General features: G+C 43.2%; 1 pseudogene; it reads left to right on the forward strand.

Annotated features, from left to right (window-relative positions):
* The first annotated feature begins 1,178 nt into the window (after window positions 1–1,178).
* LOC138813564 (enhancer of rudimentary homolog pseudogene) lies at window positions 1,179–1,833 on the forward strand (annotated as a pseudogene).
* Window positions 1,834–21,661: the final 19,828 nt, after the last annotated feature.

Below are 21,661 nucleotides of genomic sequence, written 5' to 3' on the forward strand. Positions count from 1 at the left end.
CTTCATTTTTGAATTTCTGGGGGTTTTGATTTGAACTAATAAAATTTGCAGCAGTTGCCCTTCTAGGGCTATATATTTAATGGGTAAGATACAAAAGGAAAAGAGAAAGCTACTCTCTCTAAAAAGAATATTTATACCTACCTCTGTTCCTCTCCTCCTTTTGACTGACCACATGTCAGTTCCAGGTGTACTTTATTTTGACAAGGTTTCTATTCTCTCATACAATTAAGACCTATATGGATTAAATTCTTAGCAAAGTGGCTGGTTCATGAACCAACTGACCAGTTCATGTTGTCTTTAAGGTAAAATGAATAGCTCAGGCACTGGAGGCTCATGCCTGTAATCTTAGCTACTCAGGAGGTTGAGATCTGAAGATCACTGTTCTAAGCCAGCTCAGAAAAGTTCATGAGACTCTTATCTCCAATTAACCAGCAAAAAGCTGGAAGTGGAGATGTTGCTCAAGTGGTAGAGCAACAGCTTTGAGCAAAAAACCCAAATGAGTGTGAGGTCCTTTCAAGCCCCAGTATAGGCCCAGAAAGAGGAAGGCAGGAAGGAAGGAAGGGAAGGAGGAAGGAAGGAAAGAAAGAAGGGAGGGAGGGAGGGAGGGAGAGAAAGAGGATCAGACACATCCATCCCAGGTGACCACACAGAGGCAGGCAGGCATAGGAGAAAGATTATTATAAGGTTTATTAGAGGAGCCATATTTTCCCCCAAGAGGAAGCACATGGCCTATGTCACCATCCAGGTAACAGGAGGGTCTGGGAGACAGGAAGTGAGGTAGATGGGAGTTCAGGTGGGTCTGGGTAAAGAGAGGGAGGGGCCAGCTGTATGGAGGGAACTCCAGGATGAGAGGGGGGCCCAGGTCTGGGTGGAACTGAGGACCAAAGGTGAGCATAACACTAACAGGAAGGAAGGAAGGATTATTTAGTGAATGACCTATGGCACAAATGTTGTTTATGTTATTAAAAAATAGGCCAGGTGCCTGTAATCCTAGCTACTCAGGAGGCTGAGATCTGAGGATCATGGGTCAAAGCCAGTCTGGGCAGAAAAGTCTGTGAGACATTTATCTCCAATAAACTACTCAGAGAAAGCTGGAAATGGTGTTGTGGCTCAAGTGGTAGAGTGCCACCTTCCGGCAAAGAAGCTCAGGGACAGTGCCTAGGCCCTGAGTTCAAGCCAGGACCAGCAAAAAGAAAAAGAAAAAGTAAATACATAAGACTAGTAGTTCCTGCCCTGGAGAGTTTAATAAAACAGAAATAGGAACATAAAACAAGAAAATTAGAGTGTGAGTAGTAATCTGCTGGCAACATTTCCCTATAATCATCCACTTTAGGAGCACAGGAGTCAGGAAGGTTCTAGAGGCAGAACAGGAGTTGGGTTGAGTTTTAGAGATCCAGTAGGAATTCAGCAAAGGTTAAAAAAAAAAGGAGGACACAGGATGGAGAGATGAATAAGCACAAAAGAACTGGGAAGGAGCTTGTGTGAGGCAGCGGTGTTGTTTAGCGCGATGTCTCACACCATTTTGCTGGTGCAGCCTACCAAGAGGCCAGAAAGCTGACTATGAATCTGTGAATGAATGCATGGAAGGTGTTTGTCAAATGTATGAAGAACATCTGAAGAGAATGAATCCCAATAGCCCCTCGATCACGTATGATATCAGTCAGTTGTTTGATTTTATCGACGATCTGGCAGATCTCAGTTGCCTTGTTTACCGAGCTGATACCCAGACATACCAGTCTTATAACAAAGACTATATCAAAGAGAAGATCTACATACTCCTTTGTCCGCAGGCCCAACAGGCTGGGAAATAATTGAGTTGGAAGCATTAGGGCACAGGGGATGGGCTTGGAACCAAGGTATGTACAATGTGCTAGAGTGGGAGTTTGTATTAACAGTAATGCTATTTCCATTTTGCTACAGTCTAACCAAGAGCGAATATATTAGATGAAATGAGGATCTTTCTATTGAAGGCCCTCGTTGTATCTTTTTTTTCTTTTTCTTTTTTTTTTACTTAAACATTTTTATGATGATTTAGATGGAAGTAGTTCATTGTTAGTTAATGTTGGTTCCAGTCCTTCAAACGGTTCCTATCTACTTTATAACATTCACAAACTAACCCTTCAAGATGGGGTGTGGTGGAAACAATTTAGTTATGTACTCAGATAAAGTCTTAGTGCAAAGTAAATAAATGTTTAGTTATTTAAAAAAAAAAGGAACTGGGAAAATCATGGGCATTTTGGGCACTGTTGGTACCAGGGCATTGATGGGAATGGTAGTTGTAAGACAAGGTGGGGAATGGATGTTAGCTAGATCCTGCGGTCTTTATTCTGCTGGTTGTGGGTGCTAGATGGGAAACTTAAGCCATCTGAAGAATTTGAAACAGCACATGTCCAAGTTATACTTCAGATTTACATTTTGGAAAGATGTTTTAGAAGGCAGGTAGATTACTCTGATATTTTGCCCCACCTCCTTTACCTTTAGTATTGACAATATTTTCATGGCTTCGATGGTTCCAGTACCAAATCTTTTTTTTTTTTTCCTCTGGTTCTGGGGCTTGGGTACTGTCCCTGAGCTTTTTTCCCCCTCAAGACTAGTGCCAATCTCTAATTAACCAGCAAAATGCTGGGCTTGAGGTAGAGGCATGGCTCAAGTTAGAGCTCCAGCTTACCAAGTGCAAGGATCTGAATTTAAACCCCAGTACTGTCAAAAAAGATCTAAGAGTCCCTTAGATTAAATAGTTGCATCAATGTGTAAAAGGGTAAAAAAATGTGCAGTACACTTTGTGCTATTTAAGGGATGGCTTGAAAACAAATTAGTTGGCTGGATGCTGGTGGTCACACTTAGAACTCCTCAAGAAACTGAAATCTGAGGATTATGGTTCAGAGCTAGTCCAAGCAGGAAAGTCTGTGAGGCTCTTCTCTCCAATCAACTAACAAAAAGCCAGAAGAGGAGCCATGGCTCAAGTGACAGGGTTATCAGCTTTGAGTGAAAAAGCCAGGTGAGAGTGTGAGGCACTGAGTTCAAGCTCCAGTACTGATACAAGGAAAAAAAAATCATTTTTTTAAAGCTGCAACTCTTTCAGGAGACCAGGACTTTCAGGAATTTTTTTCTTTTGGTTCCGGTTTTATACCATGCTGTAAAATTTACAAGGGCAATCACAGAGCCACTGACCTCCTTTCCAGTGCCAGTCAGGTGACTTCAATTCCCCCTTGCCTGACAGCACTTTGCAAAGACTTTCTGGAAGCAACGGAACCAAATCTAAATCCTTAACACGATGTAACCTTCCCTGTGTGCATAATTCTGTCTTGTGTGCCATGGTAGACTTTGGTAAATGGCTTCTTCCTTGAGAAGTGAAAATCAAATACTACACAATCAAGACCATGCTATGTATATGTGAATGCTGGCTTATTAGGAAAGACAACAATGGGAAGTGAAGCCAAAGGGGGGCCGGAAATAAGGGCCACTGCCCAGCATTCTTGGCCTGGGAAAAAAGTTCTGTTGGTTACTAAATTGGCCTTGAAGTACAGGGCCTGCATTGTGCTCAGTGGGTTTCCTGCTGAGCTGTCACTCAAATGGTAGCCAGATTTGGAAAGAGGCCACTCCGTTGCCAAGGTCATTTCTACTGTGGGGAAGACAGCAGTCGTCCTCAGTGCCCAGCTATGTCTTCCCCAGTCAGTATTCTGGGAGTCAAAGCTCTAGAACTGTAAATCCCCAGCAGACAGGCTCTCATCTGTAAGATTAGTCCTGTTGCTAATGGGTACCATTCTTTCTGCTGATCAGAACTGGAGAGAAATTTGTATCCACTCATCACCCTTCCATGAACATAGTTCTTCCATAGCAAGGACATTTCTATTCTATTGTTAATACAAATGTGACTTGCAGAGCTGGGCACCAGTGGCTCACGCTTATAATCTTAACTATGCAAGAGGTTGAGAGCTGAAGATCCCAGATTGGAGCTAGACCAAGCAGGAAAGTCTGTGAATAGAGCTGTGATTCAAGTGATAGCATGCCAGGTTTGAGCAAAAAAGTTACAGGAAATCAGGCATTGGTAGCTCATGTCCACAATCCTAGCTACTCAAGAGCTGAGGATCTTGGTACAAAGCTAATATGGCCAGGAAAGTCTGTGAGACACTTATTTCCAACAAAAAAAAGCTAGCAGTGACACTATAGCTCATGTGGTAGAGGGCTAGTCTTGAGCAAAAAGAAACTCAAGGACAGCACCCAAGCCCTGAGTTCAAGCCCCACTACTGGCATGTGCACGCACACACACGCACACACACACCCATGCATGCATGCATGCACGCGCATGTGTACATATACACACACAGTGACTTGCAGGTCAGAGACATCTTCAACTGTGGGCAAAAATGACACTCCAAATTTAAATGAAATCAGTGTCTAGTTAATCTTTTGTGATTAATGACTCCGAACATAGAGGCAGGTACTGTCACAAATCTTGAGTCAGAGGTAATTAGAGTTGGGTAAAGTCATTATCTATTTTTCATTCAATTTGTGTTGTCTTAGTAGTTCTTAGAAAGAACAAGTGACAGGTGTCATCTGGCTTAGACTTTTTTTTTCTATTTTCTGTTCCCTATAGTCCCCTGTAAATGATCTAAGATTATTTTGGCTTCTGCTCATCTGAGGTTTTTAAATTGTGTGTGTATGTGTGTGTGTGTGTGTGTGTGTGAGAGAGAGAGAGAGAGAGAGAGAGAGAGATGGAGGGGGGAGAGAAATATGGGATCAAATCTAGACAAGTATTCTATCACAATACTACATCCCCAGCCCCTAGATAATAAGACTAATAATAATGATTACTAATAGTATTATATTATATACATCATTCTATGACATATAATTGTATGGTATTATAAAATTTTTTTGAGTATTATAATTAATACCAGTAATAATATTTTTGTGTGTGTGTGTTTGTGCCAGTCCTGAGGCTTGAACTTAGGGCCTCAGAGCCTGAGTATTGTCCCTGGGCTTTTTTCTTTTTGTCCAAGGCTGGTAATCCAGTACTTGAGCCACTTCTGGCTTCTTATTGATTAATTGGAAATGAGTCTCACAAACTTTTCTGCCTGTGCTGTCTTTGAATGGTGATACTTAGATCTTAGCTTCCTAAGTAACTAGCCTTTTTAGTTTTGTTATTCTTTAAGTAGTCTCCAAGTTTTGCCAAGGGCTGATCTAGGACCATCCTTTTACCTCTGCCTCCCATGTAACTAGAAGACAGGCATGAACCACCATGTCTGGCTTATTTTTTTTTTTTTTTGAGATGCAGTCTCAATATATTTTTTAACGTGGCCTGGCCTCAAAACCAGATTCCCTATCTCTGTCTCTTACATAGCTATGATTATAGGCATGAACCACTAGGCCTGGCCCTAAGCCTTTAATTTTACAGTAATGTTAGAATAGTTTGTTTTTTTTTTTTTTTGGTCGGTTGTGGGGCTTGAACTCTGGGCTTGGGCACTGTCCCTGCGCTCTTCAGCTCAAGGCGAGTGCTCTACCGCTTGAGCTACAGCACCACTTCCGGTTTTCTAGTGGTTTATTGGAGATAAGAGTCTCACGGACTTTCCTGCCCAGGCTGGCTTTGAACCATGATCCTCAGATATCTCAGCCTCCTGGGTAGCTAGGATTACAGGCGTGAGCCACCGGCGCCCGGCTAGAATAGTCTTGGCTCAGACAGTTCTATATTCTCCATCTCCCATTTCTTTCACTCTCCACATCTTACATTCACATTTATCACAACATCAGTGTGCTATATCAACTATCTGATTCTTTTCCTTTTTTTTTTTTTTTTGTGCAGTCCTGAGTCTTGAACTCAGGGCCTAGTTACTGTCCATGGGCTTTTGTGGTCAAAGCTAGTGCTACACTACTTAAGCCATACTTCAACTTCCAGCTTTTTCATGATTAGAGAAAAAAGTCTCACAGACTTTCCTGACCAGGCTGACTTTTAAACTGTAATCCTCAGATCTCAGCCTCCTAAGTAGCTAAGATTATAGGCATGAATTACCAGCACCCAACATCATGGTGTTCTTTTTAATAGCAAATGGATGGCTTACCTCTCTCTTAAAAGGACCATACTTGTGACCTGACACAGGGTTCCTCAACCCCTGACCTTTGTCTTTATTAGGAACATTGTCTTTGATTAATCATCTTAGGTATTCTCTATTACACAATAATATATAAATAAATAGTCATCTCCCAAGTGTGGTGTGGATACATTTCCTTTGAAGGCATCTCTGTAATTAATCATTACTAGTTCCAAAATGTGTGGGAAATTGAGGCAGCTCTGTGGGAGTCCTGGCCTCTTGGCTCTATGCTGGGGACCCAGATATGCCTGGGATCCATGTGTGCCCTTGTAAACTGGGAAAGACACACAGTCAGAGAAGTCAAGCACTATGGCAAAGACCCCCATGCAATGTTGGTACATCTGACCCCCTCACCCTGATCCCCAAATCCAGGCGGGCCCAGTCACTTCTCTAAAAATCTAGGGTTGGTGCTGATCAGATCAGCCCCTCTGCAGTTACCAGTGCGGGGGAGGGGTGGGGGGTCACCACTTGGGGAGAGGCATTCTCTTGCATCACAGGTTGTCATGAGAGACCTTGTTATTTTTTGCATCTGGAATGTCTGCAAAAGTCTACGTACTAAAGGCTTGGACTCCAAGCTTGATTGGGAAGTGGTAGAATGCTCATCCAGTAAAGCCTAGTAAGAGAAAGTTACACTACATTTTCCCAATACTGGTGTGTGTGTGTGTGTGCGCGCGCGCGCGCGCGTGTACGCGTGCAGGGCTTGATCTCAGGTCCTGGGTTCTGTCTCTGAGCTTTTTCATTCAAGCCTGGTGCCTTGAACCATATCTCATGGACTTTCCTGGCTGGCTGGCTTCAAACTGCGATCCTTGCATCTCAGCCTGCTAGGTGGCTAGGATTACAGGTGCGCCCAGTGTTTTTTCCAGTACTTTTTAACCCATGGCATATAGTTGAGGAGCATCTCAAAACCATTTTGTAAATTTTCAGGCACCAGCACTTTCCCCACATATTGGCGGCCTAACCGGACTTCTGTACTTCTGAGTTATAAATGTCCTCTTTTTGTGGGCTCCCACAAAAGGGACTCTAGTACTCCAGACAGTCATGGGTTGGTGTGATGAATGGAGCCCAGAGCTGCAGACCCATTTGCTATGACACAGGACCGTGGCGTCTAATGAGCTTCCATGGTGTATTTATGACCCTCATCTCTCCCTTTTCACTGAAAGCCTGGAATATTCCATAAATATTATTTTAGATCACAATTGGCAGAATCACTATTTCAGAAATATTTTATCAGTCATCTGTTTCCTCCCCAAAATGGCTGTCAGGAAGGCAGAGCGCTCTGTCACACCCTCTCTCTGTGCTCACATAGGGGGCCGTACATTCATTCCAGAGGCCTGATGGTAGTCATGGCGATTCTGTGGCCAGTTGCCATGGACAGGAATCTGGCTCATCTGCTTCATCAGCAGATGAGCAGAGAAAAAGTCTGAGACAGAGTTGAAAAAGCCCATGAAACCTTCATAATTCTCCTTCCTGCCCTAGGGACACAGTAAGGCAAGGAAGAGGGCCAACTGAGGGGGGAAAAAAGAAATCTATCTAACAAGGAAGGGTCCCATCTTACATTTGAGAAGAGCTTTCTTATGTACATAGCTTCTCCTACTCCCTGTCATTTACTCTCTTAATATCTAGAAGGAGCAGGCTTATACTGGTGATCAAAATGAAGAAGAAAGAGTCTGGGGGGTGCTGTGTATGTATACCAAGGTCCTGTGGTCACTAAATAGGAAATGGGGCTGTACCTGCTGAGATTTCTGGACAAAAACCTCCAGATACTTCATGTATGCAGTTCCCTCCAGATTTAAAAGGCAATGCTATTTATTCCCTCATCTGATCTTCACCAGAGTCCTACAGATGAGGTATGGAGAGAAAGCAACCATACATAGCCCTTCCTTAGCCTTGCTCTGCCTTCTGCTGTCCTATATACCCATAATCCATCAGTCTGAAAATACAAAATGAACAATTTCAGAAAGAAAGAAGCTCATAAGCTTTAAAGACATTTTCTTACAGTATATTTGTTCAATTATATTTGTTGGGGGGGGTTGTTTTATTTTATTTTTTTTAATTTTTGGTGCCAGTTCTAGGGCAGGACCTGGGATCTGCTAGTGAGCTTTTTTGCTCAAAGCTAGCACTCTACCACTTAAGCCACAGCTCCACTTCTGGCTTTTTAGTGGTTAATTGGAGATGAATCTCCTAGCTACTCAGGAGGTTGAGATTTGAGGATGGTGGTTCGAAAAACAACCCAAGCAGGAAAGTCGTATGTTCACCAGTTTAATTGAGATGAGTTCTCTCAGATTTGTCTTCCATCTTGGTTTCTCAGCCTCCTGAGTAACGAGGATCCTAGGAATGAACCACTGCCCCCAGCCAGGGTGTGTACTTTAGTATGTACCTAATAGATAATAAAATCATTAAAAAAAATAACTGGGTGTCAGTGATTTATACCTGTAAATCCTAGCTACTCAGGAGGCTGAGGATCATTGTTTGAAGCCAGTGCAGGCAGGAAAGTCCATGAGACTCCTGTCTCCCATTAACCACCAAAAAGCCAGAAGTAGAGCTGTGGCTCAAGTGGTAGAGCACTAAGCTTGAGCAAAAAAAGCTCGAGGACAGTACCTAGGCCCTGAGTTCAAGCCCCAGGTCAGGCATAAAGAAAAAAGAAAAAAAAAACATAACGTTGCCACACTGAACCAAATTATATCCATAATATCTCTGATCTAATATGCACCCTATGCACAATTTTCTCCCTTTGACTTAAAAACAAATTTTTCAGTCTGAATTTTTTTTCCTGGAGTCTACAAAGAATCTACCTTCTGTTCTGGTCACAGACTTCTTGTCTCTCCCCTTTGCTCCTAACAGTTTCTAAGAGTCACTAGTAATTACTGTTGAGCTCCACCATTTCATTAGGGATGACAAGATTTTCTAACAATATAATTATTCTGCTACTAATTACCTGAGTCGTTCGTTTTATTAAGACTTTCTCCCCATTGACTGTTATACAGGAAGACTGTCATTCTTCCCTTTTAATACTTAGTTTTAAAATAATGTGTAGAAGCTAGGTGCTGCTCACGCCTGTAATTCTAGGGATGGCTAAGATCTGAGTCTTCAGTTCAAAGCCAGCCAAGGCAGGAAGGTCCTTGAGACTCTTATCTCCAATTAACCACCAAAACAGGAAGTGGAGCTGTTGCTCAACATGGAGCAAAATCTTTGATGGGAATTTGATAAATCATCACCCACAGGAGTCCTCTCTGGGAATGGAGCATTGTGCCACATTCTCAGCCTTGTTACAGCATAGGAACACCATAGTTGGTTACAAAAGGATGGCCACCCTTGGGGACAGGCCACCGCACAGCTGACCAAGCCTGGCATGGACACAACATGCAGGCACATGCACACAAAATACCCTGCCCTGCAGGATGGATGGTTCTAATGAGACAGCACACCAGGCATTCCGGAGGAAGGGGCTGTCATTAGCGATAATTGCAGTAATCACACACACACTTAGCAAAGGAGCCTGCTGCTGTTGTCCTGAGCCTATGTAATAATGAGCACATGATTGGGCAGCGAGGGGAAAAAAAAGGAGGAAATAAGCATGTCTGGCTTGGTTTAGAGGGCTGTGTGACTTGTGTGTGTGTGTGTGTGTGTGTGTGTGTGTGTGTGTACCAATTTTGGGGCTTGAACTCAGGGACTTGTCCCTGAGCTTTTTTTGCTCAAGACTAGAGCTCTACTACTTGAGCCACACCTCTACTTGCAGCTTTTTGGTGTTTCACTGGATATAAGAATCTCCCAACTTTCCTGGCTGGGTTGGCTTTGAACTGTGATCCTTAGATCTCAGCCTCCTGAGTAGCTAGGCTACCCATGGCTACCTGCAGAGCTGCTGCTTATGGCTGGCTGATCAGAGGGCCTCTAACCACACTAGGAAAAACAGGACCTTGCTAACCAAATGAAGTCAAATTCCTGGCTCTTACGAAGATAGCCCATCAATCATGCAGAAATTATGAGTGCCAGGAAAGTTTCTATGTGAAGAAATATATAAATCAGGTGCTGGTGGCTCATATCTGTTATCCTAGCCACTCAGGCTGAGATCAGAGAATCATGGGTCAAAGCCAACCTAGCCAGAAAAGTCTATGAGACTCTTATGTCTTTTTTTTTTTTGTCGGTCATGGGGCTTGAACTCTGGGCTTGGGCACTGTCCTTGTGCTCTTCAGCTCAAGGCGAGTGTTCTACCGCTTGAACCACAGCACCACTTTCAGTTTTCTAGTGGTTTATTGGAGATAAGAGTCTCATGAACTTTCCTGCCTGGGCTGGCTTTGAACTGCTATCCTCAGATCCTAGCCTCCTGAGTAGCTAGGATTACAAGCGTGAGCCACCGGTGCCCGGCTTAGAGACTCTTATTTCAAACCAGCAAAAAGCCAGAAGTGGAGGTATGGTTCAAGTGATAGAGCACCAGTGTTGACTGAAAAAGCAAAGCAAGAACAACACATGATTCAAGTGGTAGAGCATTAGCCACAAGAGAAAAAAAAGACCTCAAAGTCCTAAGTTCAAGCCCCAGTACAGGCAGATATTAAAAAAAAAAAAAAAGATTCAGAAGAAATACATAAAAAAAGGTAGAAGTGGCTTTGGTTGTGGCCTGCTGAGATTTGAGGCTACTTGTTACTCAGCATTATTATAGCAAAAACTCACTGTTGCTGTTGCTGGTGGCTCACATTTATAATCCTGTCTACACAGGAAGCTGAAATCTGAGGATCACAGTTCAAAGCCAGCCCAGGCAGAAAAGTCCATGAGACCCTTATCTCACATTAACCAAAAAATAAAAAATTGAAAGCTACAAGTGGAGCTGTGGGTTGAATGGTAGAGTGCTAGCCTTGAGTGCAAAAGCTCAGGAACAGGGCTCAGACAGAGTTCAAGCCCCAGGACCCACAAAAAGAAAGAAAAAAAAAAGCAGCTCACAGCTACATGGTTGGTGTAGTTGGTCTTGTGGAATACTGCCTGGAACTTAGTGATAAGTACATAAAGACTTAACTGCAAACACTAGCAACAAACAAATACATTTATCATCAAAGATAAATGTATCTGAAATAGGAATATTCATGACACAAACTATATGTGAATTCACAAAGGGAGACAAGTGTGTGTGTGTGTGTGTGTGTGTGTGTGTGTGTGTGTGTGTGTGTGTGTGTGTGTGTGTGTGTTGGTATTGGTGTTTGAATTCAGGGCCTGCGAGCTGTCTGTTTTTGCTTAAGCCTAGTACTCCACTACTTGAGCCAAACTTCCATTTTCAGCTTTTCGGTGGTTAATTGGAGATGAGTTTCACAGACTTTTCTAGCTGGGCTGGTTTCAAGTCATGATTTTCAGATCTCAGCCTCCTGAGTAGTAACAGGTGTGAGTCACCAGCACTGGCAAGAGCTTTTAAAGGTAAAATGAAGGAGGTTATGTTGTGGTTTTGAAACAATTTTCCTTCCTCTTTTCTTCCCTCCCTTTTCCCTTCTCTCTGCTCTCCCTTCTCCCTCTCTTCTCTCCTCCTCTCTCGCATCCCTTCCTCCCTCTTTCTCCCCTCTCTCTCTTTTCCTCTCCTTCCTTCTCTTCATCTCCCTCTCTTCCTCCCTCCCTCTCTCTCTCCCTTTATTCCTGTCCCTCTCTCATAAAAGTACTGGGTTTTGACCTCAGGGCCTGGATGCTGTCCCTTGGCTTTTTCATTCAAGGTTAGCATACTACCATATGAGGCCACTTCTGGTCTTTAACTGGTTAATTGGAGATTGAATGTATTGTACTTTTCTTCTCAGGCAGTGTTTAAACTGTGATACTTCTGAGTAGCTCAGCTGATCTTGTATTTTACAATGGTATTTAGAAATTAAATTGCAAATGGGGAGGTAGAAATAAGATTCTCTAAAGAGAGATGACTACACTAGATAAACGCTTATTTAGGTTGTTGTTTTTAAGATTTGGGCTGGAGCTATGACACAAGAGAAAGATCATCAGCCAAGCAAGCACAAGGCTCTGAGTTCAATCCTCAATCCTCAATACTGTCAAAGAAAAAAAATTAGCAAATGAATCAATAAGTAACTTGGCTTCCATTACTTGAAAAGAAGATAGAAGCTGGACAGTGGGTGGCCATCCCTATTAATTTAGCTATGTAGGAGGCTGAGATCTGAGGATCTCTGTTTGAAGCCAGCCTGAGCAGGAAAGTCCACAAAACTCTTATCTCCAATTAACCAGTAAAAAGCTAGAAGTGGAGTGTGGCTCAAATGGCACAGCACTAGCACTGAATGAAAAAAGCTAAGGGACTTCTCCCATATCCTAAGTTCAAGTCCCAGGACCAATGCAAAAGAAAGAAAGGAAAGCTGGGAGCCAGTGGCTCACATCTGTAATCCTAGTTACTCAGGAGGCTGAGATCTGAGGATTGTGGTTCAAAGCCAGCTCAGGCAGGAAAGTCTATGAGATCCTTATCTCCAATTAACCACCAGAAAATTGGAAGTGGAGCTGTGGCTCAAAGTGGTAGAGCACTAGTCTTGAATCTTGAGCACAAAAAGCTCAGGGATAGTACCCAGGCCCTTAGTTCAAGCCCCATGAGTAGAAAAGAGAAAAGAAAGAACGGAAGAAAGAAAAGGAAAGGACAGGAAAGAAAGGGAAAGAAAAGGAAAAGGAAAAGGGAAGAAAAATGCTTCCTAAAAGTATAATCCTGACTGGCAAGAAGATGGAAGGATCAAACAGAATGATCTCTTTGTTGTTAGGATTCTATAGGTTTCTCTGACTTTATGAAGATGTATCTGGAGAATTAATCTAATAAGAGTATAAAGGTTAATTAGTGAGTTTTCCTAATTTATAGATTGAGAGGCCAAAGGAAGTGGACCGGACTTGCTATATGTCTGATTCAGGAGCCATTTCTGGGTGACAGCATTTATTATTCATTTGTGTTTTCCTTTTTGTTGTTGTTCTGGTCCTGTGGCTTGAACGTAGAGCCTGGGCACTGTCTCTGAGCATTTTTTGGTTCTAAAATGACGTTCTACCACTTGAATCACACCTGTACTTCCAGTTTTTGCTGGTTAATTGGAGAGAAAAGTCTCACAGACTTTCCTGCCCTGTCCTTGATCCTTAGATCTCAGCTTCCTGAGTGGCTAGGATTATATGTGTAATCCATCGGCTCTGAGTTTCATCTATATTTTTCAAAATAAGGAGGAAAACCTCAGTATCAAATGCAACCTCTAAGAAATAAAGCAGGGATAGCTGTAGGGACAGGCAAGAGTGGGTTTTTTTTTTTTTTTTTAAACAGTTTAGACTGGTAAAATAGGAGTGTGTTGATTCATTTTAGTGTACTGATTTTCCTTCATCTCAAATTCTGAGTTTGACTCAGGACATTCAGTTCCTTTCCCAAGTTCCCAACTCTTTTTGCTTTTTTCTTTAAAAAAAGAAATCATACAAAGATGTTGCCTGGCTTGCGTATGAAGATAAAAAGGGGTACATATGCCACCGAACCACAATTATCTATTTATTCTAGGATTAATCAGAGCCAGACCCAGTACAGATTAAAATGAGTTGACTTCATTAGCTTAATTAGGGAGCTCCAAATTCGATTTCTGCAGCTAAATTCTTCGGCCAACCAGGGAGAACATCTGTCACCCAGACATGTCTCAAAGGACTGCTCTCCATGGCTAAGCCCGGCTCCTCCCAGACTGACTTCCAGAGGACTCACATCCAACAATCCCACTTCAAAGATTATTTTCAGGAGAGACCCTGCTGACCATTCTTGTTTTTAATTTGATGCATGTTAAAATTCTACAGCAAGACCAGCTACATGAGCTCAGTGCAGGCCCTGTGCAACTTACATGACCAGTGAAAGCTCTGTGTGTGTGTGTGTGTGTGTGTGTGTGTGTGTGTGTGTTTCTGTGTGCACATGCATGCACACATGTGTATACTGGTCCTGGGGCTTGAACTCAGGACCTGGGCAATGTCCTTTAGTTTTTTGCTTAAGGATAACTCTCTACCACTTGAGCCATACTTCCACTTCTGGCTTTTTTTTTGGGGGGGGGTGGGGGGAGTTAATTGGAGATAAGGATCTCATGGACCTTCCTGCCCAGGCTGGTTTTGAACCTAATCCTCAGATTTTAGCCTCCTGTCTGAGTATCTTGAATTACAGGTGTGAGCCATTAGTACCCAGCTAGTACCAATTTTTCTTTTGCCAGTCCTGGAGCTTGATGTCAAGGCCTAGGTGCTGTCCTTGAGTGTCTTTTGCTCAAGGTTAGTGCTCTACCACTTGACCCACAGTGCGATTTCTGGCCTTTTCTGTTGATGTGATACTGAGGAATTGAACCAGGGCTTCATGCATGCTGGGCAAGGACTCTACCACTAGCCACATTACCAGCCCTAGTACAAGCTTTTGAACTGCACAATTATGTTATGGTCTTTGTGGTTTTGTCCACACTTCACACACAGCAGTGGATTATTTACCAGGTGAGGGCCTTTTGACCTATCTGGATACACATATACAATACTAGACAATTCATAGAAATAGCTACTCATGAAATAAAATGTGTAGTCATCAACAAGTATTTCAAAAGGTGCATCAGTCTAGGATTTAAGCTGCATCAAATGTCTTTGTGGCCGGGCACTGGTGGCTCAAGCCTGTAATCCTAGCTATTTAGGAGTCAGATGTGAGGATCATGCTTCAGAGCCAGCCTGGGCAGTTAAGTCTGTGAAACTCTTAACTCCAATTAATAAGCAAAAAGCTGTAAGTGGAGCTGTGGCTCAAGTGGTAGAATACTAGGCTTGAGCAAAAAAAGCCCAGGGACAGTGCCCAGGTCCTTAGTTAATACCCAGAACCTGTACAAAAAAGAACGAAACAAGAAAGAAAGAAAGAAAGAAAGAAAGAAAGAAAGAAAGAAAGGAAGGAGGAAGGAAGGAAGGAAGGAAGGAAAGAAGGAAGGAAAGAAGGAAGGAAGGGAAAGAAAACTAATTTGGCTGGCTTTGAATGGCAATCTTCAGTTCTCAGCCTCCTGAGTAGCTACAGGCATGTGCCACCAACATGTGACTTGATTAAATTTCCTTTTAATATACTTTTTTCTGTAGTCGAGACTATACTGGATGTAGCTTTAAGACTATCTAGCTTTTTCCCCTCTGCTCTTGTTATCTTAAGCATTTCCCTATGTCACAAAAATTTCTTCATGCAATAATCTGAAAGGAAATGTATATAATTAGCCATTGATACAAGACTTCCTTTTAGGGGGAAAATAGAGGGTTTTTTTTTTGAGAAAAAAAGATTTGAGAAGAAGCACGAGGAATAATCTGTCAGTTTCTTCAGGACATTGCGCGATGAAGAAGGGTGAGTAAGCGAAAGATCTGCGATGTACAGTCCCTTCGCCGTTTCTCCCAACTCCAAGAAATCACAAAATCATCAAATACTTGTGGGAAAACAGAAGCTAGGTGGAGACTGCTCTAAGACACAGCTAGAAAGGAATTCCTTGAAAGATTCTCTTGGTCATCTAAAAAATGAATGAGGAAAGCTAGGCACCAGGGGCTCACGCCTGTAATCCTACCTACTCAGAAAACTGAGATCTGAGACTCAACGGGCAGGAAAGTCCATGAGATTCTTATCTCCAATAAACTACTTTAAAAAAATTTTTTTATTGTAAAGATACTATACAGAGGGTTATAGTTACATGAGTGAGGTAATGAGTACACTTCCTATTGAGCATTGTTACCCCTCCATTGTTTTCCCCTTACCATCCCTTCGCTCCCTTCCTTCCCCAAGGTCCAACAAACTACTTTTAAAAAGCCAGAAACAGAGCTGTGGCTCAAGTAAAGTGTTAGCCTTGAGCAAAAAAAGCTCATGGACAGTGTGCAGGCCCTGAGTACAAGACCCAGGACTGGCACCAATAAATAAATAAATTAATTAATTAAACAAATGAACTATTAACCATAGCCAAATCATGGAAATAGCTCAGATGCACTAAAACCCACGAAAGGATCAAGAATATATATATATATATATATATATATATATATATATATATATATCAAGAATATATATACAAAATGTATACATATAAGGATTCTGATCAACCTAGGTGGGCATATGGTCAGAATCCTTGCTGTTAGAGTCCAGATATCATGTGCTAGTACTGGGACTTGAACTCAGGGCCTAGGTAATGTCCCTGAGTTTTTCTTCTCAAGGCTAGCACTCTACCACTTGAGTCACAGCTCCAATTCCAGCTTTTCACTGGTAGTTGGAGGTAAGAGTTGCATGGATTTTCCTGTGGAAGATGGTTTTGAACCTTGATCCTCAGATCTCAGCCTCCTGATTACGGGTGTGAGACACGGGTGCAAGTAACTGGTGCAGCCCAGCTCCAGTAGGCTTTTCTTGTCTATAAAAGGAAGATATCTCACCTTGACCAATTGTTTTGCCAGTACTAGGGATTGAACTCAGGGCCTAGGTGCTGTTGTCTTAGCAATTATTTGATGGATTATTTATTGTACCTTTCTACCTATGAATTCAATGCCAGAAGGTGAAGACACACAGGTCCCTTGGCCTCCCCCCAGGAAGGGCATACAGAAACTGTGTTAATCTTCCCAAAAGTGTTGGTGGGGGAGCCACAGACATAGAGGGTGATGCTACGATCACAAAGACACAATTCCTAGTGTAGCCCCCTAATTACAGAAGCTCTAAGAAGGAGGCACTGGCTAGTTCTTCAATTATGAAGAAAAGAAAAGCTGGTTTGGAATAGAAAGTTTTCCTGTCTGCTCTGATCTCAGAAAATATCCCAGGCCCTAGGAGATAACCTCAAAGTCACTTATAGTTCAACCAAATGTTTTGTTTCATTGTGCCAATCTAGGGCATGGCACGAGACAGAGGCCGACAGCCAGCAAGGCAGAATGTCTGGGCCAGCCAGGGAGCTCCACTTGTTTCTTAGGCTATTCAGTATCCTCAGATACTAGCTTCAAAGCCGGTAAACTCAGGACTCTAAATGAGGACAGACTAACCCGAGAAACGGGGACAGGTGTTCACTGATACCCCACTTTGAAAACCCACATGGGGCATTATAATAGCGTTCTCCATCTGTCCAACCTCAGGGGTTAATCCGTCCTAATCTAAGCCATAATAATTGGGTAATCAGACAAGTCACACCGAGAAAACTCAGGCCATTGCTTTGCTGTTCTTTTTGGCTAGAGATTTTTTTTTTTATTTTGACAGCAAAGTAGAGCTGACCTAGAAATTTCCTACTCAGAGTTTCAATCTTCCAGTAAATAAAAGCAGACACTTGGGAGAAGGAAGCTTGTTTAGAAAAGCCCAATTCTCTTTCTAGGGGACAATTTGAGTCATTGTCTCCCCTTGCCCCCCAACATACAGGATTGAGAGCTACTTGGGGCCAGGTCACATGATTCCAGTCTTTGCTGAAAGCTAAAATGAAAAGAAAAGGGGGGGGGGGAAAGAAGTCCCATCCTTAGCGTGGCTAGTGAGCTCAGTGGTGTGAATCCAGGAGCCATTCAAGATGAATAGGTTGGCTGAGATTTCTGACTTTTGAAAAAAAGAGTAGCCTTGCTGGGATGGTTGGTAAAAGAAACATAAATGAAAACTGAAGGACTATGGATCAGAGTCTTAACCCAAAGCCTGTGAAGAAAACCCAGTAGGTGGTTAGGGTCTGTGGCAGAATAAAACCTGGCTATTTGAGGATTCACCATCATAAAGAAAAACAGAGTCTTTTTCTTTTCCAAAGGAGGAAAAATCACCTCCAAGCCAGAGGTCTGGTCACTGGCAAGGGCAGGTGTCACGTGTGTTCATGTCAGTACCCAGCCCACAGGAGCGCTCAAATTCTCCTTTGAAAAAGGATGGATTAGCTGGATGTGCTGGTGTTTCACACCTAGTATCCTGGCTACTCAGGAGGCTGAGATGTGAAGATCAGTGTTCAAAACCATCCCTGGGAAGAAAACTCTGTAAGACCCTTATCTCCAAAGAACCAGTAACAAGTTGAGAAGAAGTCATGGCTCAAGTGATACAGTACCAGCCTTGAATGAAGAAGCTGAGATCTGAGAATCACCGTTCAAAGCTAGCCTGGGCAGGAAAGTCTGTGAGACTCTTAGCCACACAAAAAATGCCAGAAGTGCAGTTGTGCTTCAAGTGGTAGAGCAACAGCCTTGAGCCAAAAAGTCAAGCAAGAGTTTGAGGACCTGACTTCAAGCTCTAGCCTATTACTAGCGCTCATGTGCACAGACAGACAGACAGACAGACAGACAGACACACACACACACACACACACACACACACACACACACACACACACACACACAATGAGCTCCATACCTTCCACTGAGGTAATCTCCAGAGGAGTGGGGAGAGACACTGTCCCCCAATGAGCTAAGGGACCTGAGAGTCATCATGATGGGGACTTAGGCAGGGGACTTAAATGAGGGACAAGGACAGACCAACAGTGGCCTGAAGACACAAGAGTGACTTCTTGTGTGTTTTCAAAAGCCATGACAGTAGCTGGTGATGGAGTGGGTGATTCCAGAGACTATGATAAGGAAATGTGAAAGCAGAAAGTGGCTTCCTCTAATTGCTGGAACTAAAGGGATGAGGAACTTGGGCAGAGGGCCCAAGTCTGCACTACCCAGGATAGTGAACACATGCCATCTGTCTGCTGAGGAGGCACAGGGCAAAGCAGAGCTTTATAAAACGAGTACAAGAGGCAGATGCTGGTAGCACAGATATTTCTCATCTCAGTTACAGGGAAGGTAGAGATAGGAAGATTGAGGCTGGAGGCCAAGTTAAAAAGATAGCAAGACCCTATCTTCGAAAACAAGCAGAGCCTGGTAAGAGACTGCTATAATGCCAGCTAAGCAGGAGGCAGAAGTAAGAGGATCATAGTCTGAGGCCAGCCCAGATAGACGAAGACCCCACGTGAAAAGGAGGGAGGGCTGGTCTCAAGTGGTAGATAACTTGCCTAGAAAGTGCAAGGGCCCTAAGGACAAGGAACTGGAACTTAGGCTTTGAATCGCTGTTCCAGAGTGAGGTGGATCAATCCTACCTCTCCCAGTCTCATTGTCTCAAATTCCTGTGCTTTGCCTCCTCCCTCACCACTGTGGGTCAACTTCACATTGTGCCTTGCTTGCCTCTCCTGCTAGTATTGTTTTTTGTTTGTTTGTTTGTTTTGTTTTGTTTTGCCGGTCCGGGGGCTTGAACTCAAGGTCTGTGCACTGTCTCTGAGTTTCTCAGTGCTCAAGGCTAGCACTCCACCACTTGAGCCACAGTGCCACTTCCAGCCTTTTTAAGGAATCGAACCCAGGGCTTCATGCATGCAAGACAAGCACTCTACCACTGAGCCATCTTCCCAGCATCCTGCTAGTATTTATATATATATATATATATATATATATATATATATATATATATATATATAAAATTTATATATATAGGAGCTGGTATTTATTGATATATTTGAATATAAATTATATGTATTTTCATATTTATTTATATTTCATATATATGTGTGTGGGGGGGTGCCAGTCCTTGGACTTGAACTCAGGACCTGGGTGTTAGCCCAGAGTTGCTTTTGCTCAAAGCTCACATTCTACCACTTGAGCCACAGCTCTACTTCTGGCTTTTTGTGCTTAATTGTGGATGAGTCTCCTATGGATTTTCTTGCCTGGGCTGGCTTCAAACTGATATCCTCAGATCTCAGCCTCCTGAGTAGCTAGGATTGCAGCCACCAGCACCTGGCTCTGCTGCTAGCATTAGATGACTCCTACTGCTGCTTTGGCTGCCCTCTAATCCTGCATTTATCCATACCCACAGCCCTGGCATGCTGTCCGCTCACCCTCTGCTATCTGGCCTCATTCTGCCCTCATTTTGGCTGCCCTAAGCCTGCTTTGATTCTGGCAACTGAAAAGACCCCATCCAGTTCTGCAATCTGAAATGAGATATTTGCTCAGAGTGGCTCTGGCTAAATAGAGCAGAAGCAAAGAGGATGTTTGGGAGGTACTGGTAAGTGGTAGCAATGTGCTGACGTTTAGAAGGCCACTGTACCTTAGGTATAGGGGATAGAAAAACAATAGAACCACAGAAAGGAGCTGGGCACCAATGGTTTATGCCTGTAATTCCAGGTACTCAGGAGACTAAGATCTGAGGATCATGATGTGAGGTCAGCAGATAAATCTAAGAGACTCTTATTTCCATTTAACCAATGAGAAGACAGAACTGGAGGTAAGGCTCAAGTGGTAGAGTGTTGGACTTGCGTGAAAAAGCTCAGAGACAGAGCCCAGGTCCTGAGTTCAAGCTCCATTACCACGAAGGCGAAAGAGACACACACAGACAGAGACAGAGACAGAGAGAAGAGAAAGAGAAAAAAGAAAGGTAAAGGAAGAAAGGAAGGAAAAGAAAGGAAGGGAGAAAGTGAAAGGAAGGAAAAAGAGAAAGAGAAAGGAAGAGAAATAAGAAAGGAAAGAAAGCCTACGATGAGTAGGAAAGAGACTGATATTTGTGTTTATGTGTAAGTACTATATATAATTGAATAGTATTTAACACGAGTGTTGAATAATACACAACATATATTAATGATGTGTGTGCTTCTTCAGATTTCTTTTCTCTGCTTATAAGCCCTCAGCAGGGATCATGAAAGCAAATGTCAAGATGACAATGTTAATGGTTGCCTTCAAAGTCAGAACACAGAAAAGACCCTGACGGGCCTGCTCCCTGGGTGGGCTTTTCCTTTTCTCCAGCCCACCTGGGTCAGGGCTGTTAAAGGGTGCCTAGACACTCAAGGATCCATGTCAGCTTTTCCTGCCCTACAGAGGGAATTGAGCTACAAGTCAGACTTGGGAGGTACTAGCAACGATCAGGAATAAAGCAATATCTCACTAAAAGGAAAAGGAGAGAGCAGAACCCCAGTCAGATCGCCAGGCCCACCTGTGCAGTTTCCAAGCTCCGTCAATGCCAGCTCAGTCTGTTGTGACCAAATGTGAGCTGGGCTGTGCCTTCTGTCACTTGGAGTCTGGGGAAAGAAAGCCATCAATGTCCTCGAAGGACCAGGCAACTGCTGGTTGAGCTTTCTTTGCTGAGATGCAAGTTGGTGCCTGGCTGGTGGCTAGTGCTTTTGTAGCAGACATGACAGCCCTAATATTACGGATGCAACACTGATTTGAAGATCATATTGAGCCCTGGTCCAGAAAGATGTAAATGTACACTTCATTCCTGCTAGGCTTGTGAAGGGAAAGACACCAGGATGCATGAAGATTAACACATGGGAAATTTGTGTGTGTGTGTGTGTGTGTGTGTGTGTGTGTGTGTGTGTGTGTGTGTGTGTGTATGGCAGTACTGGGCCTTGAATGCAGGGCCTTTTGCTTGGCTTTTTTTTTTTAACTCAAGCCTGGCACTCTACCACTTGAACCATGTATTCATTTCCATGACTTTGCTAGTTAGAGATAAGAGTCTTGGGGGAAGTCCACAAGTCTTGTGGACTCCCCCCCCCACCCCAGGCTAGCTTTCAACCTCAATCTTCAGATGTCAAGTGAGCCACAGACACCCAGCTCAGGAATATTTATGTGTTTTTTTGGGGGGGGGGCATTGAGCTACCTAACTTGCTTTGGTGGTGGTGGTGGTGGTG

The sequence above is a fragment of the Dipodomys merriami genome, unplaced genomic scaffold, assembly GCF_024711535.1.
Source record: "Dipodomys merriami isolate MVZ:Mamm:240054 unplaced genomic scaffold, mDipMer1.0.p SCAF_6, whole genome shotgun sequence".
Classification (NCBI taxonomy): domain Eukaryota; kingdom Metazoa; phylum Chordata; class Mammalia; order Rodentia; family Heteromyidae; genus Dipodomys; species Dipodomys merriami.